This window comes from Etheostoma spectabile, unplaced genomic scaffold (assembly GCF_008692095.1).
Source record: "Etheostoma spectabile isolate EspeVRDwgs_2016 unplaced genomic scaffold, UIUC_Espe_1.0 scaffold00018818, whole genome shotgun sequence".
In the NCBI taxonomy this organism is placed as follows: Eukaryota; Metazoa; Chordata; class Actinopteri; order Perciformes; family Percidae; genus Etheostoma; species Etheostoma spectabile.
The window spans coordinates 48,396-66,775 of record NW_022604493.1 but is presented as its reverse complement, the minus strand read 5'-3'; the positions used below and the strand labels follow the sequence as shown (position 1 = coordinate 66,775).

General features: G+C 40.1%; 1 non-coding gene across 1 annotated transcript; it reads right to left on the bottom strand.

Moving 5' to 3' along the window:
- Window positions 1–1,653: 1,653 nt before the first annotated feature.
- Window positions 1,654–1,725, bottom strand: trnae-cuc (transfer RNA glutamic acid (anticodon CUC)). Its single transcript has one exon. It is a non-coding gene; the product is annotated as a tRNA-Glu (tRNA).
- Between the last annotated feature and the right edge of the window lie 16,655 nt (window positions 1,726–18,380).

Genomic DNA, 18,380 nt, shown 5'->3' with positions numbered 1-18,380 from the left:
TCATGATGTGGCGGACAGTTGCATGCTGGTAATGTAGCCGAGTGGTCAAAGGCCCTGGATTAAGGCTCCAGTCTCTCTAGAGGCGTGGGTTCAAATCCCACCAATGCCATTTGCTTCTATTACATAGCTGGAAGCCAACCGATGTGGTTTCTTACAGCTGTGTCATTTGGGCTGAACTTGGTGAAGTAACTAGAATCATCCATCAATTACCTTGCTGAGATTGTTCCTTGTTAACCTGAGGTTCAACAATTGGTGAAACCTTCCTTTCAAGCACTTTGGAGTAGAAAATCAACAAAAAAATTTAATAATTTATCGTGATCTCCATATTGATCAAAGTAATGGTCGTTATCATTTTGGCCATAATCGTGTAGCCCAAAGAGATCTAATGTTTTATCAAACCAGGTTGGGCAAGTAACCTTTCTGCTGACTTCTTGTAAAAAAAAAAAAAAAGCAAGTAACATCACTCAAAGAAAGCTACTGCGATGGCTGGGAATTGAACCCAGGTCAACTGCTTGGAAGGCAGCTATGTTCACCACTATACCACCATCACTGGACAATACAATGTTCACTTCAAATCTTGTAATACATCTGGGCATTGAGACTGAAAGTGCGCTCTATCACTGAGCTACAACCCCTGATGAGTCAGAAAAGTCCCCCCAGGGGGGTCATGTGTTATCACATCAAGAATGGGAAGTGTGTTCTTATACATTGTCGCCCTTCGATAGCTCAGTTGGTAGAGCGGAGGACTGTAGTGGTATGAATCTGAAATCCTTAGGTTGCTGGTTCAAATGCGGCTCGAAGGACCAAACTCTCTTCAAGAGTTTCCCCGCACAGATCAATGAAGTATTTCTGATTCTGATGTAAAGATGGACAGACGACCCAAAAGCATAATACTTCTTCCCAAAACAGAACAACAAAAAAAAGAAGAGGTGGGGGAGATAGAATTAAGTCCTGACAGAATAGAGAACTACAGACAAAAGATGTGAAATAGTGCCAAGTGTGAACAGAAGAATTGGAAAAAAACAATCTCCTCCTTTCTCCTGTTTTGTACACAACCCAAAGTTTTATATAACAAAAGATAACTTTCCCCGAATCCCTCAGTTGAATCACAGTCAATATTTGTCTCACAAACCATCTCAATGTCCAATTTAAATAATTTATCCAACAGAATTGAAACTTAAACTCACCCCTGCAGTTTGAAATTGCTTCCTTGTCGTTTGGATTTCAGAGATGAATCAGCGAGCCCTCCTTGGTGGGAGAATGCAAAGACATGACAAATTCAGTCGTCTCCTATAAGGAGAAGACACTGAGTAAAGATACAGAAGTCATTTACTCTGAGAGGCATTGGAGATCTTATTATGAATAATTAATATGAAAATCAGTGGTTAAATTAAATTTTTCATTACAAGTTACTGTTTGAAAAAATGAAAAGAATTGTTATTGAGATGGAGGCAGATGAAGTGTTTATGACCCATCAATGATGACAAAAGGATACATCCGCTGTCGGGGGTCTGATTTAAAGGAAATGGTACTCATTAAAAGTGTTGGGGTTCTAGTGATAAACTAATGAGGAAGAATTTGACAAATCAACCAAAACTAGTCCAGGATCTTCCTCTTTCAAATGTTACACCTGTATCTGTCAAGTCCTGACCATTCCCTGACCGGGAATTGAACCCGGGCCGCGGCGGTGAGAGCGCCAAATCCTAGCCACTAGACCATCAGGGAGTCTCATCTCTCAGATTTATTTTTGTAGATGTGAGTTTCCTTTGTGTGTAATTTAGCATCTTTCTCATCTTTTCTCTCATTTCCTCTTTTTTTCCTCCCTTTTCCTCTTCCTTTTCTTCTTTTTCCTTCGTCCCTCTCTCTTCCCCTTTTTCCTCTTCTTCCACCCCCCTATGAGACTGTTGATCCCCAGCTTTGGCGCAATGGCTAAGGCGTCTGACTATCAGAGATGGCAAAAGTACTCACTTTCCGTACTTAAGTAGAAGTACAGATACTTGTGTTAAAAAATACTCCGGTAAAAGTGGAAGTACTGATTAAACTTCTTTACTCAAGTAAAAGTAACAAAGTACAGGCTTGGAAATTTACTTAAAGTATTAGATTAGATTAGATTAGATTCAACTTTATTGTCATTACACAGGTACAGGTACAAGGCAACGAAATGCAGTTTGGGTCTAACCAGAAGTGCAATAGCAGTAAGTGCAGGATATATACAATGGTTCCATCATGTCAAGACATGAATATGTAATGAATAAATATAGAAAAAAATACTATTATAAACAGGGTTTTACAGATGGGTTTGTCCTATGAATACAAAATATAGATAACAAGTATTGTGAGCAAGATTTACAGCTAGGAATTTGGTGGATATTACTATAATTCCAAATTTTTACAGATATGTGCAAATAGCATAATATACTAATGGTTTACAGATTTTACAGGTGAGTATGTACTATAAATATATATATATACAGGCGGCTATTATTATTATTGACAGAATTTTTACAGATAGCTATAATAAGTTAGGCTAAAATGAGCAGTATAACAATGATTTAAAGGTGGTACAGATAAAGTAAAGTTTGGGCAGAAACTATCCGAATTAAAGTGCAGTGGAAAGTAATTGCATATTACAGTTAAAGTACGGTAGTGCAGATGTAAATGTAAACAATTGGTACTGTAAATAAACAGTCAGCAGTGCAAATTGAAATGTAAGTAGTGCAAAAAGATGCCGATGTAAACAGTTGTTACTATAGTAACAGTCAGTGCAGGTGAACATTATAATATTGCAGATAACAAAATGGAGGCAGGTGTGAGGAGGGAGAAGAGAGTCTATCAGTATATGAGGGGAGTGGAATCAATGAGGATTAGAGTTCAATAAAGAGACAGCTCTGGGGAAAAAACTGTTCTTTAGTCTGCTGGTCCTGGTCCGGAGGACCCTGAAACGCCTGCCGGAGGGCAGGAGAGAAAACAGTCTGTGGGCTGGGTGAGAGGAGTCCTTCAGGATGCTGCGAGCTCGATGCAGACAGCGTTTCTTCTGGATGTGCTCAATGGCGGGTAGTGGAGTCCCGGTGATGCGCTGGGCGGTTTTCACCACCCGCTGCAGTGCCTTGCGCTCTGCCACAGAACAGCTCCCATACCACACTGTTGCACAGTTGGTCAGGATGCTTTCTATAGCACAGCGATAGAAGTTCACCAGGATAGTCGAGGAAAGGTGATTCTTCCTCAGTGTCCTCAGGAAGAAGAGGCGCTGGTGAGCCTTCTTGACCAGGCAGGAGGTGTTGGTTGACCAGGACATGTCCGCCGAGATGTGGATCCCCAGAAACTTGAAACTGGAGACACGCTCAACAGCCATTCCATCGATGTGGATGGTGTCGTGCGTGCCTCTTGGCTCTTTTCTGAAGTCCACGATGAGCTCCTTGGTTTTGGTGGTGTTGAGGAGCTGGTTATTTTCAGTGCACCATGTGGCCAGGTGCTGGATCTCTTCCCTATAGGCAGTCTCATCGTTGTTGCTGATGAGACCAATCACCGTAGTGTCGTCCGCAAACTTGATGATGGAATTAGATTCGTACACAGGCTTGCAGTCGGAGGTGAAGAGGGAGTAGAGAAACGGGCTCAGCACACAGCCCTGTGGTACACCAGTGTTGAGTGTGATGGACGTGGAGCAGTTGGAGCCTGATCGAACATTCTGGGGTCTGTTGGTGAGAAAGTCCAAAATCCAATTGCACGTGGAGGTGTTGATGCCCAGGTCTCCAAGTTTGGCTATTAACTTGGCCGGGATGACAGTGTTGAATGCTGAGCTGAAGTCAACAAACAGTATTCGTGCATAAGTGTTCTTATTGTCCAGATGTGTGAGCACAGAGTGCAGTGCCATGGAAACCGCATCCTCTGTGCTCCTATTGCTACGGTAGGCAAACTGGTGTGAGTCCAATGTTGATGGTAGCGAGTCTTTTAGGTGTGCCAGGACCAGCCGCTCAAAGCACTTCATTACGATGGGTGTGAGTGCTACAGGGCGGTAGTCGTTAAGGCACTTCGGGCTGGAGTGTTTTGGCACTGGCACAATGGAAGTGCATTTAAAGCATGTTGGTACAGCTGCTTGGGCAAGAGACAGGTTGAAGATGTCTGTAAAAACTCCAGCGAGCTGCTCCGCACATGCTCTGAGTACGCGTCCAGGGATGTTATCCGGTCCAGCAGCCTTGTGCGTGGTGATCCTGCTCAGTGCCTTGCAGACATCTGTGGAGGAGAGTGTGATGGGGGGGTGGTCAGCTGAGGGTTTGAGCTTGGTGGCAGTTTCTCTGTTGTCTCTTTCAAAGCGAGCATAAAAGTCATTAAGCTCGTTCAGGAAGTTGACATCAGTGGCTGCGGGGGTGGAGTGAGTGGGTTTGTAGTCACTGATGGCCTGAATGCCCTGCCACATGCGTCGAGGGTCAGCGTTGGAGAAGTGTCCCTCTATCTTCAGCTTGTAGCAGTGCTTGGCCTCTTTGATGCCCCTTTTCAGATTTGCCCTGGATGTGCTATAGGCCTGTGCGTCTCCTGATCTGAAGGCAGTATTGCGTGTCTTCAATAGGAGTCGCACTTTCCTGTTCATCCATGGCTTCTGATTTGGGTATGTGGTGATCTGCTTCTGGGTTGTAACATTGTCTATGGTGGTGTTAATATAATCCAGTACAGAGGAGGTGTAGCAGTCAATGTCCGTGTGAGAGCCACTGGTGGCTTGAGTAGCAAACATACTCCAGTCTGTGTGTAGAAACCTTTCCTGAAGTGATGAATCTGCTCCTGCAGGCCACACCTTGATGGTCTTCACTGATGGCTTCACGCGGTTGATGAGAGGTGCATATTTGGGGGTGAGGAACAAAGAAAGGTGATCTGACTGTCCCAGGTGGGGGAGGGGTGTCGCGACGTAGGCTCCAGCCATGTTTGTGTAAACATGGTCTAAAGTTTTGTTTCCTCTGGTGTGACAAGAAACATGCTGGTGAAATTTTGGTAGCACTGACTTCAAGTTTGAATGATTAAAATCACCAGCAACAATAAACGCAGCTTCTGGGTGAACGGTCTCTTGTTTACTGATGGCTGCGTGAAGTTCTTTCATAGCAAACTTGGCGTCAGCGTCCGGGGGAATATAGGCTGCAGTGATAATCGTACAAGTGAACTCCCGTGGTAGATAGAACGGTCTACATTTAACCATGAGAAACTCAAGGTTAGCTGAACAATGACTCCCAACAATAGCAGAGTTTGTGCACCAAGCTTTGTTAATGTAAATGCACAGACCACCACCTCTGGTCTTGCCGGAGCCATCTAGTGTTCTATCCGCCCGGAATGTGTGGCGTCCCGCTAGCTCGATAGCATTGTCCGGTATTGCGCTGTTTAACCATGTTTCCGTGAAGATTATGACATTACAGTTCAAAAGTCTCATACTGTGTGTAATGCTGAGTCGGATCTCCTCCATCTTGTTCATCAGCGACCGTACATTGGCAAGGAAAATGCTGGGTAAAGAGAGCCGGTGTGGTGTTAGCTTTAGCTTAGCTCTTAGTCCTCCGCGCTTCCCCGCCTTTGTTTACGATCTCGACGCCGCCTGCGTGCACTTCCGCCCGGCCGGGCAGAGTGCGTAGCCTCGGGTCTTCTGGCGATCTCAGGAAGGAGTCGAAGATTGTCCGTAAAACTGTCGGAAATTTGCGAACCAATGTCCAAAAGCTCACGTCGGTTGTACGATGTAAAGGCACAACTGTTCTGTACGAACAGACCCGAAATGAGGAAGAAAAATACCGCAAAATTGCAGAATCTGGAGAGACCGCGAGCCTCGCGATGTACTCGCGCCGCCATCTTGGTTACAATAATAACCAAGTAAAAGTAGCCTTGCAAAAGCTACCTGGAACACAGCACAATGGCCAGGATTTACGTGAGATTCATGAAACGTTTGTATCACACCAGTCAGAGCGTAAGAATGATCGTACATTGATAAATGCAACAGCTGGAAAAAATCCTATTAAAATATAACGCCCGAGTATATTCTCGGTTTTGAGGCCTCGCCTCTACTATTTACGACATAGTTAGACATAATCCGCATAAGAAGTGGAGATTGAAACCTTGACATCTCAGGTGCTCTGGTGCCGCCAGCTACCACCAGGCCCAGGGGAATATGCCGCCTAAGAAAAATGCAATCCTACCCGATGAGGTTGAGGAGATCAAGAAATCTCTGGACTTCTTGTCGGCGGAGATTTCAACTGTTGCAGAGCAACAGAAGAAAATCATGGATCTGATAAGTGAAATAAAAATGCTAAAGAGGCAAAGCGTGGAGAAGATTGGTTTTCTGTAGAATCGAGCTGCTGACCTCGAGCAATATGTGTGATTATCAGCGGCCGGAGAACCAAACAACAGAACTATGCCAGGGTGGCCGCGGATGCTGGATATACCACTGCCAGTCCGAGTGAAGCTACCGAGGAAGAGAAGGAGATGCTGGAACAACAGGCCAGGCCTGATTTTTGGACAGAAAAGGCATTTATGTTGATAGCGGGGACATTGAGGATTGTAATACTCTGCCGAGCAAAAACAAACAGCATCTGCATTGGTAATAATCCGGTTCACCAACAGAAAGAAAAAGTCAGCACTCCTCAGACAAGGAAGGAAATTAAAAGGCACCCAAGTTTACTTCAGCGAACACTTCAGCAAGAAAAATGCTGATATTGCCAAGAAAGCACTCATACTCAGAAGCAAAACAAGACCCAGGCAACATGGGCAAGAAATTGTAAAATTTACATCAAACTTCATGGGCTGACTTTTAACTGCAGGAGCCTTATCGCAAACCTTTAAAAAATCAAACAGTACCTGAAACAAGAGGAACACAATGTTCACAGCATTTGCAATAACAGAGACTTGGCTCACGGTAGAACAACCGGAGTTGGTGGAGATTTAGGGATATGAACTATCATTCATGAATAGGAAACAATCAAAGGGTGGGGGGTTGCATTATATATTGACCCAAGATATTAATGTCAAATAGTTACTAAAATGTATTTTGTTTTAAATACAATCATGGAATGCATCACAGTACAAATTGAAATGGAAAAATCTAAAAACATTCTAATGAGCTGCATGTATAGGAAACCGGGATCGAATAATGACATGTTTAAGGAAATAATTACAGAAATATTCAGTAATATTCAGTAATTTCAAAATGTTTTTTTATCTGCTGAGATTTCAATATTGACTTGCTCAACCCACAAGACCACAACAAAACAACAGAGTTCATTAATCTGGTGTACAGTCCCGGTTTGTATCCCTCAATCACTCGACCAACCAGAATTACAACCAATACTTCTACACTAATTGATAATATATTTACCAACGTCACTGTCTATAAAGTTGAAAGTGGACTAATAACAAATTATGTCAGTGATCATCTGCCAGTTTTTGAAAACACACATAGCTACACTAAGACCAGGAAGGACGACAACATGACAGATGAACTGATTTAGATTTTGCATTTTCAGAAGAGGACCTTGTTTTCTTTTAGCTGAGAAAAAGGCTTGCACTCGTAAAAGGTAAACAAATTGCACTTTATTGCCCTTATTAAAAATTTAGGCAATTTTAACAGTACAATACAAACATAAGAAACTACAAAACAACAATAACTTGAAGGCGTACAATTAAAAATGGCTAACTTCTAGTGTGTTGGGTTAGGGTTAGGGTTAGGGTTAGGGTTAGGGTAGGGGGTAAACACCACGTCTTGACGAAAAAAATTTAATAGACAAAAAACGAAAGGAGATAGAGGGATGAAACCAAGCTCCGCCTCCCCATTTTGGGGGTCTCTGGACACGCCAGAAGTGTCCGCATGTCTCTACGACTTACGGTTCTCGAGATATGCAAAAATGGACAAAATTTGACAAAAAGAAAGTTCATAAGTCCTCGTAGGAAGGTCGCAGCCAGCTCACACTTGGTTCTTTGTAATCCTCTCCTCAAGCCGGATTCTTAGACACCCAACATGGCCTACTTTCGTGACATTTGTTTTTTTTCATTTTGTCTTACTTTGACTAGGACGATTGTATTGCGTTGGGAGTGTGTTCCCGGTGCTCAGGGTTAGGGTTAGGGTTAGGGTTGGGTTAGGGTTAGGGTTAGGGGTTAGGGTTAGGGTTAGGGGTTGGGTTAGGGTTAGGGTTAGGGGGTTAGGGTTAGGTTAGGGTAAAACGCAGTGCCCTGGATGGGCGCTGCGAGGGGCACGGGCACAAGGGGACCCCCGGTGTGATTAAAACACTTAAAATTTCCTTAAGAGACCTGGTTTGGTTCTAAAAAACTGTTTAAAAGAAGGCCATATGCTCAGAGCAAGGCCAAGGGACCACAGGACCAGACGGACAACGGGAACATAAAACTTTAAATAAAAGGTCTCCTCCACTCCTGCTCAGCTCCTCTCCCCTCTATAATGAATAAAATTACAATAATTAAAATATATCATATGTACATTGTAAATACAGAAAAAAAAGGGGGAGGGGGGGGGGGGGGGCGAAAGAAAAAAAGAAAAGTTAAGATAAATAAAATATATAAAAAAGTTGTATTGATAAATACAATGCCCGGTGTCCTGTTTAAAAGAAATACAATTAAATATATTAAAATATTCTTTTGACATAATCACATTTAAAAGTACTAAAATACAGTTTGAATTGCTTGCCCCTAAGGTTAAAAAGTACACATACCATTAAAATTAGTAAATAAGTGCTTTAAAAAGTGCTTATGAAGATAAAAAGTGCCATGCAATAATAAATAAATAAATAATAATAAAACATTTAAAATACATCATAGGATAAAATCACACTGTTAGAAACATGCATAAAACCGATGGTATGTGTATCATCATGTTAAAATCCAGAGGCAAGCAATTCATGTTGCAAAACAAAATAATAAATATTAATAATATCATTAAAATATAACATATAAAAACCCGAGAAAGAAAATCATAAAGGACCACCAAGGCATCTAGTAAATAGCTTTATTTAAAAGAGTGAACATGTAAAGGTCTTATTTTTTTTCTTTCAATGTTTTTCTATCAACCACTAGATGGCACTCCGAGACCACGAATGAACCTAACAGCATTGTGGGTAGGGTATAAATGGGGTTTCATATGTACAGTAAAATACACTGAGGTACCATGAACTCACCACCAGATGGCAGCCTAGGACCGTCTGAGGCGATGGTGCTGTCCACTGCGTGATCTCGCTGAATGGATATAAAAACATGAGTTTATTATTGTCTGCCATATTTGATATAACTTTAGATTGTTGCCTTTTCTGGGCGAATATGCTGTTCTAGACAAGGTAAAATTAGTGATTTTTTACATGGAGTCTGGTGGAGATATGCTGCCCTATACACGCTAAAAGTAGTGATTATTTACATGGAGTCTGGTGGAGATATGCTGCTGTGTACACGCTAAAAGTAGTGATTATTTACATGGAGTATGGTGGAGATATGCTGCTCTATACATGCTAGAAGTAGTGATTATTTACATGGAGTATGGTGGAGATATGCTGCTCTATACACACTAAAAGTAGTGATTATTTACATGGAGTCTGGTGGAGATATGCTGCGCTATACACGCTAAAAGTAGTGATTATTTACATGGAGTCTGGTGGAGATATGCTGCTCTATACATGCTAAAAGTAGTGATTATTTACATGGAGTCTGGTGGAGATATGCTGCTCTATACATGCTAAAAGTAGTGATTATTTACATGGAGTCTGGTGGAGATATGCTGCTCTATACATGCTAAAAGTAGTGATTATTTACATGGAGTCTGGTGTAGATATGCTGCTCTATACATGCTAAAAGTAGTGATTATTTACATGGAGTCTGATGGAGATATGCTGCTGTGTACACGCTAAAAGTACTGAATATTTACATAGAGCAGTAATAGAGATAATAACACGTTAACATCTTAGTTTTATTTGAATAATCATCTATTATTGTTTTATAAAACCACAAGAACGGGAGTGAGGTAAGAGAAAGCCCATATGTCTCCATGGTTACTCAAGTTAGACCAATCAGATATGTTGTACACACGCCTGGAATTGTGGGTAGTTCAGTTCCCCCATACTATCACAGATTATAACATGTTAGTCTTAACCCTTGTGTTGTCTTCCCCTCAACATAAAAAACACTTTACTTGTTCCTATCTCAATGTTAACGTTGCATATCTGACTTTTCATCTAATGAAATGTGTTTCATGATTTCAATGTGTCCAATGATATGATTGGGTTATGACAAAATATTTGTAAAATTACATTCCTATCAGCATTCTTTGTATTTCCTACTGTGTGAGTGCTAATTAAAAAGCTAACATGCTGAATTAAGCGTGCTAAAACAGTAAAACAATACGCTTTCACCCTGGAGAGCGTTCTGTAAGTTGCTATATTGAGTTATAAATGGGGTTTCATATGTACAGTAAAATACGCTGAGGTACCATGAACTCACCACCAGATGGCAGCCTAGGACCGTCTGAGGAGATGGTTCTGTCCACTGTGTAGTCTCGCTGAATGGATAAAAAACATGAGTTTATTAATGTCTGCCATATTTTATATAACTTTTGATTGTTGCCTTTTCTGAGCGAAATTCAGTTCTAGACAAGGTAAAAGTAGTGATTATTTACATGGAGTCTGGTGGAGATATGCTGCTCTATACACGCTAAAAGTAGTGGTTATTTACTCATTACATAGCTATTTACAATTAGGAAATATGATGTATTCAGTTTACACCCATCCTTGTTCATGAAATAACTGGCCTTTAAAAATAAAACCCTGCCTGTCTCTATGGGAATTTAACATAGGGGTACTTTACTCACCTGTAAAATCTGTAAACCATTAGTATGTTATGCTATTTGCACATATCTGTAAAAATTTGCAATTATAGTAATATCCACCAAATTCCTAGCTGTAAATCTTGCTCACAATACTTGTTATCTATATTTTGTATTCATAGGACAAACCCATCTGTAAAATTCTGTTTATAATAGTATTCATTTCTATATTTATTCATTACATATCCATGTCTTGCACTTATGGAACCATTGTATAAATCCTGCACTTACTGCTATTGCACTTCTGGTTAGACCCAAACTGCATTTCGTTGCCTTGTACCTGTACATGTGTAATGACAATAAAGTTGAATCTAATCTAATCTAATCTTATGCCCCCTGTAGACTTTAGAATGGGTGTCTAAAGTTACTTGAGCCAGTGCATTTATATATATTTAAACAGTGTATTGCATTGAAAATCGAGTGACTCACCTTAGAGCAGAAGAAGAAGAAGATGTCTTCCAGTGGAACTGATAGAGTACTGTGAAAGAGCTCAGCCCGAACTGAGACAAAAAAAATCTCACGTGGGTCAAGTCTAGTGTCACATGTCTTAAAGTTCCCAGTGTCAGGACAACCTTGTACCGTATGCATAATCTTGATTATAAGTGTGAGAATGTGAAAGTTTAGAAATTTAGATTCATAACAACAGTTGTTAAATTTCGTCACTGTAGGTGAGAAAGAAGTCTTGCTTCTTTCAGCGTGAGAAAGTTTCACAGGGACTAGATAACTGTTTATGTGTAGATTTTCGGGTCCAATCTTCAAATTTCTCAAGTGAATATATGAATAGTAAACATTTAATAATTTCATTTCAATAGAATTCTCTGGTGAGTGAATCCTAAACCTATCGGTTGGCCAGACCGCAGCAGACTGGCTGTGGCAGATTGTGCCAAAGTTGATTTTATATTTGACGTTAGCTATTAAACACATTTGAAAATCTATTATGGAATCATAAATACAAATAAAGAAATGTCACTGGCCACAGAAACCCCACATTACACAATCTTGTAATTAATTTGGCTAAACTAATAAAGTGTAAAGTCTGAGTTTCTACATATCATTAGAATGATGTTGTTTTTTCGGCTTATGTTTTATCCGTTTCTTGCAATAAAACTGCGGACAAATCGGTTTATTTTGGTTCGATACTGTATCAGTGGAATTTATCATACGCAAGAACTCCATTCATAAAACAAGCGTTTTAAAAGTGTTTATATTATCTTTACGCCGACAGACCTGATATAGTACTAAGACTGATTTTCTCCATGTCTTCATTATGATTCTGTTATTACGGGATAGCTCATATCCGTGTTATTGCAATTTAAAAATACTACAAAACTGAACCTTAAATAGCGCTGGCCTGAGCGAGCCGAACTCCATTCAGAAAACAAGCTTTTTAAAAGTGTTTATATTATCTTTACGCCGACAGACCTGATATAGTACTAAGACTGATTTTCTCCATGTCTTCATTATGATTCTGTTATTACGGGATAGCTCATATCCGTGTTATTGCAATTTAAAAATACTACAAAACCGAACCTTAAATAGCGCTGGCCTGATCGAGCCGAACTCCATTCATAAAACAAGCTTTTTAAAAGTGTTTATATTATCTTTACGCCGACAGACCTGATATAGTACTAAGACTGATTTTCTCCATGTCTTCATTATGATTCTGTTATTACGGGATAGCTCTTATCCGTGTTATTGCAATTTAAAAATACTACAAAACCGAACCTTAAATAGCGCTGGCCTGATCAGCCGAACTCCATTCAGAAAACAAGCTTTTTAAAAGTGTTTATATTATCTTTACGCCGACAGACCTGATATAGTACTAAGACTGATTTTCTCCATGTCTTCATTATGATTCTGTTATTACGGGATAGCTCTTATCCGTGTTATTGCAATTTAAAAATACTACAAAACTGAACCTTAAATAGCGCTGGCCTGATCGAGCCGAACTCCATTCAGAAAACAAGCTTTTTAAAAGTGTTTATATTATCTTTACGCCGACAGACCTGATATAGTACTAACACTGATTTTCTCCATGTCTTCATTATGATTCTGTTATTACGGGATAGCTCTTATCCGTGTTATTGCAATTTAAAAATACTACAAAACTGAACCTTAAATAGCGCTGGCCTGATCAGCCGAACTCCATTCAGAAAACAAGCTTTTTAAAAGTGTTTATATTATCTTTACGCCGACAGACCTGATATAGTACTAAGACTGATTTTCTCCATGTCTTCATTATGATTCTGTTATTACGGGATAGCTCTTATCCGTGTTATTGCAATTTAAAAATACTACAAAACTGAACCTTAAATAGCGCTGGCCTGATCGAGCCGAACTCCATTCAGAAAACAAGCTTTTTAAAAGTGTTTATATTATCTTTACGCCGACAGACCTGATATAGTACTAACACTGATTTTCTCCATGTCTTCATTATGATTCTGTTATTACGGGATAGCTCTTATCCGTGTTATTGCAATTTAAAAATACTACAAAACTGAACCTTAAATAGCGCTGGCCTGAGCGAACCGAACTCCATTCAGAAAACAAGCTTTTTAAAAGTTGTTTGCACTATTATTAAATTATACATTTAATATTTTTTATTATAAATAACAAAAATAATGTAAATGTTATTCATCTTAGATCTGCGATATCTTCAATCACAAATAATGCAAAGTATAATAATATAATATAACATAGTAACAAAATCCCTCTTCAAACTCGCTAATAAAATATAAGCTCACGTAGCTGTAGAAAAGCAACAAAACTTAGAAAGTTACGTCATATTGTATGTGAATGTGAATGTGTTTGCCACTAAGTTTTCCCCCACTTTGGATGCAGACACGCTACGTTGCTATTTATCTGGAAAAATGGAGAATGGAACAGTGACGTGTCGAAAGATCGAGTCGGCCCGCAGCAGGTACGGCTTCTTACACATCACTGCTGAATAGAACAATGTTGCTGATATGTATGATCCAAAACTCTGGCCTGATGGGACATATGTTCTCCGCTATTATGAGGCCCGTGGCCCCAAGGTTTTTAATGAGGGCCGGGGGGATAAGTTGGATGGCCATGGTACACCTGCAGCTCCACACGAGAGCCAGTCTGCATAGTTGCTGCTATGTGATGAATTAACCTAGGCCATATGAACATCTGTGTCGTGTCTTATAATGCGCGTGGACTTCGTGTTGGCCACAGTGATACTGATAAATCACGCCGTGTTGTTGTGGACAAATTGATGGAGAGATGTGACATTCTGTGTGTCCAGGAGACGTTCCTGGCAAAACAAGACCTGGAAGGACTAAACTCTATACACAGGGACTTTCATGGAGCGGGTGAATCAACAACTGACTTGTGTGCAAAAGTTGTCCGGGGGCGAATCCCAGGAGGGGTAGCCACTATGTCTATGTGGAATAAAAAATATGACCAGTTGGTTAATGTTATAAGAATTGGGCTTGAGCTGTGTTGTAATGATAGGAAGATGATCATTTTGAATGTATATACGCCATATGAGTGTATACAAAATGAGGATGAGTACCTCAGTAGGTTGGGATTTATTATGTCTTTTATACAGGACCATTCTTCTACCTGCATCTATGTTGTTGGTGACATGAATGCGGATGTAACTGATGCCAACTCTTTATTTGGTAATCATTTAACGCAGTTTTGTACAGACAGTGGACTGGTTTTATCCAGCAAGTTACTATTGCCAAATGAGAGTTATACTTATATCAGCGAGGCTTGGCACACTACTTCCTGGCTAGACCACTGTCTTTGTACAGTGGATGCCCATGACTCCATTGATATGATGAAGATTGATTATGATTTGGCTACTACAGACCATATACCCTTCCTAATGGTGTTGAACACAGACAACTTACCGGTGTTGCTGCCTGTGGATAATGGCATTAATGTAGAAAAAATAAGTTGGTCAAAATTGTCAGAGAACGATTTTAATGAATATATCAACTCATCTGATGCCTTGCTGGGTGATATCAAGGCCCCAAAAGATGCCTTATTGTGTCGGGATATGAACTGTAAGAATGTACAACACTGTGAGGATTTATATATCCTGTATGAAGCTATTGTGGGGTCTCTCAGTATCTCAAGCAGGCCTCTTTATAAACATAGGACAAAAGTGTGCAATGCTAAACCAGGTTGGAAGGATCATGTAGAGGAGCTCCATTCAGAGGCTCGAAATGCTTTTAAAAAATGGGCCGAGTCAGGCAAAAGCAGGCATGGCCCCCTGTTTGAAAACAAGAAATGCAAGGCAAGGCAAGGCAAGGCAGCTTTATTTGTATAGCACATTTCAGCAACAGGGCAATTCAAAGTGCTTTACACGAAATCAGTTAAACAGATAAAACACAAGTACAAACAGTTAAAAATCATAAACATTAAAAATTAATAAAACAAATGAATAGACAGTTAAAAACAAAATAGAAACATTAGGACACATAAAACACAAGAATAAAAGTTACAGTGCAGCATAAGAAATTTAAAGAAATGAGCAGTCATTTAAAGAAAGGCAGCATCAAAAAGAAAGGTCTTCAGCCTTGATTTAAAAGAACTGAGAGTAGCAGCGGATCTGCAGGTTTCTGGGAGTTTGTTCCAGATATGAGGAGCATAGAAACTGAAAGCTGCTTCACCCTGTTTAGTTCTGACTCTGGGGACAGAAAGTAGACCTGTCCCAGATGACCTGAGAGGTCTGGGGGGTCATAGTGTAGTAGTAGACCTGTCCCAGATGACCTGAGAGGTCTGGGGGGGGTCATAGTGTAGTAGTAGACCTGTCCCAGATGACCTGAGAGGTCTGGGGGGGTCATAGTGTAGTAGCAGATCAGAAATGTATTTTGGACCTAAACCGTTAAGGGATTTATAAACTAGCAAGAGTACTTTGAAATCAATTCTTTGAGACACAGGAAGCCAGTGTAAAGACTTCAGAACTGGAGTGATGTGATCCAGTCTCTTGGTCTTAGTGAGGACCCGAGCAGCAGCGTTCTGAATCAGTTCTGAATGCACTAATGCTGGATTTAAATATGCACTTCGCTATATTAAAAGAAATGAAAACACTATGAGGTTGGATTCACTGGCATGGAAGCTGCAAAAAAATAATGTTAAGGACTTCTGGAAAGAAATAAAAACTGTTAATAGTTGTAAAACATCTCTCCCTTCTAATATAGATGGTGTGAGTGGGTCTAATGAAATTTCACAGTTGTGGCGAAAGCAATATTATGAACTGTTAAACTGTGTAAAAAGTAATATGTTTGTAGTGAACAATGTAGAGTGTAATGATGATGTTGCTGTCATCTCTGTTGAAGTCCATGAAGCAATACTGAAGTTAAGAGATAATAAGGCCTGTGGCCTGGATGACATTACAGCTGAACATCTTAAATTTGCCAGTAAGAAACTGTGTCCTCTGGTGGCTATGTGCTCCACAGGGTTCCTTGTTCATGGAGAGTTACCTAATTCTATGCTCTCTGTTGTGCTGGTACCAGTTATTAAAGATAAAGTGGGGAAGCTGAACTGCTCAGATAATTACAGGCCAATAGCTCTGGCCAGTGTTATGTCCAAAGTGCTGGAGACAGTTATATTGTGTAGACTTGAGAGGTATGTCCTGTCTATTGATAACCAATTTAGTTTTAAACGGAAGCATGGTACTGATTTCTGTATTTTTGCATTAAAAGAAATTTTAGATAAATATAATAGACAAAATTCCACAATGTTCTTATGCTTCATTGATGCTTCTAAAGCATTTGATCGTGTTAATCATGAGAAATTATTTTTAAAACTGTATAAAAGTGGGGTCCCTGGTTTTATAACTAGAATCTTGGTGTATTGGTACTCGCATCAGACGATGAGAGTAAGATGGGGAATGTAATGTCTGTTCCCTTCCAAGTGACCAAGGGTGTTCGCCAGGGAGGAATTCTGTCTCCTTTTCTGTTTAATATGTATATGAATGAGTTGTCTTTGATTTTAAATGAATGTGGTACAGGCTGTAGGGTTGGTGACTTACTAATTAATCACCTTATGTATGCAGATGATTTGGTCATCTTCAGCCCATATAGTGCTGGTCTCCAACAGCTTCTAAGGGTATGCACACAGTATGGTGTGGATTTTGATATAAAATACAATGCTAAAAAGAGTAAGATTATGATTATCAGAAGTAGAGAAGACAGACAGGCAACCTTCCCTGACTTCTATCTGTCTGACACTGCACTTATGGTGTGCACTGAGATTACATATTTGGGCCATGTTATTGCAGATGACCTTTCTGATGATGAGGACATCTATAGGCAGCGTCGGAAGCTGTATGCACAAGCGAACATGCTGGTTCGTAAGTTTAGCATGTGCTCTGTACCTGTGAAAATATCACTTTTTAGAGCGTATTGTACACCTTTGTATACGGCCTACTTGTGGTGTCGATACAAGCAAGGCAGCATTAGAAAACTCACAGTGGCTTATAATGACAGCATGAGGCTGCTGCTGAATGCTCCAAGAAACTCCAGTGCAAGCCATATGTTTGGCAGCGTTGGGGTACCTACCTGCTCTGCTGTTTTATGTAACCTGATGTATAGATTTATGTGTAGGGTGTCTGAGTCAGAAAATGACACAATCTCTGTTTTGGCGAACCCTGTACGTAGTTCTGTCAGATTCTCCTCCAGATTGTGGAACCATTGGCGAACATGTCTGTATACTAGACTCTGAACATTGTGGAAGGCTTTATTTTAATTTTATTTTTGTGTATTCTGTATTTTTGTGTTTGTATATGTTCTTATTCTGATATGGATCCCCCTGGGTCTGAAATAAAGTTTATTAATATACTGTGTGAACCAGTGAAGAGAATCAGAAAGGAAAACATCTGTCAAGTATTTTACATGAACAGTTATGTCTATATTGATAACTCCATTACTGCAATAAATTCACAGTGGTGAGCCTGCACTCGCTTCTGCTGTGAGCCATCGTCCTTCTCCTCTCCGTTCGGGAGCTTCATGTGTGTTGAGGACAGTTTCAGTTCGCTTGTCACAATAAAAAGGATGTGATTAGTGCAATTTCAAGTACTTTAAAGAAAGCGGTCAACATTTTGGGAGATAATATATTTGTTTTTAATGTACAAAGATGCAAACAGCACTGTAACACACACACACACACACACACACACACACACACACACACACACACACACACACACACACACACACACACACACCTTCCCATTCCCTTGAGAAGTTGCAGAACAATAACAAGCCTGAGTTAGATAAGACTGGGAAAGTTAAATCAATAACATAATACATTCACACAAACACACATTTGTTTTATATTCACATAACCTGCACGGGTCCCCTTGCCCAGATGGACAACACAAGGGTTAAATATGTATTTAGTAGGCCGGGGTCAATGCAAAAGGTCAAATATAACGAATGTGTCTCTGTGACCCAATAAAAAACACAAGGATTATTCTGTAAATCTCTCTCTCTCTCTCTCTCTCTCTCTCTCTCTCTCTCTCTCTCTCTCTCTCTCTCTCTCTCTCCTCCTCTCTCTCTAGTCTACT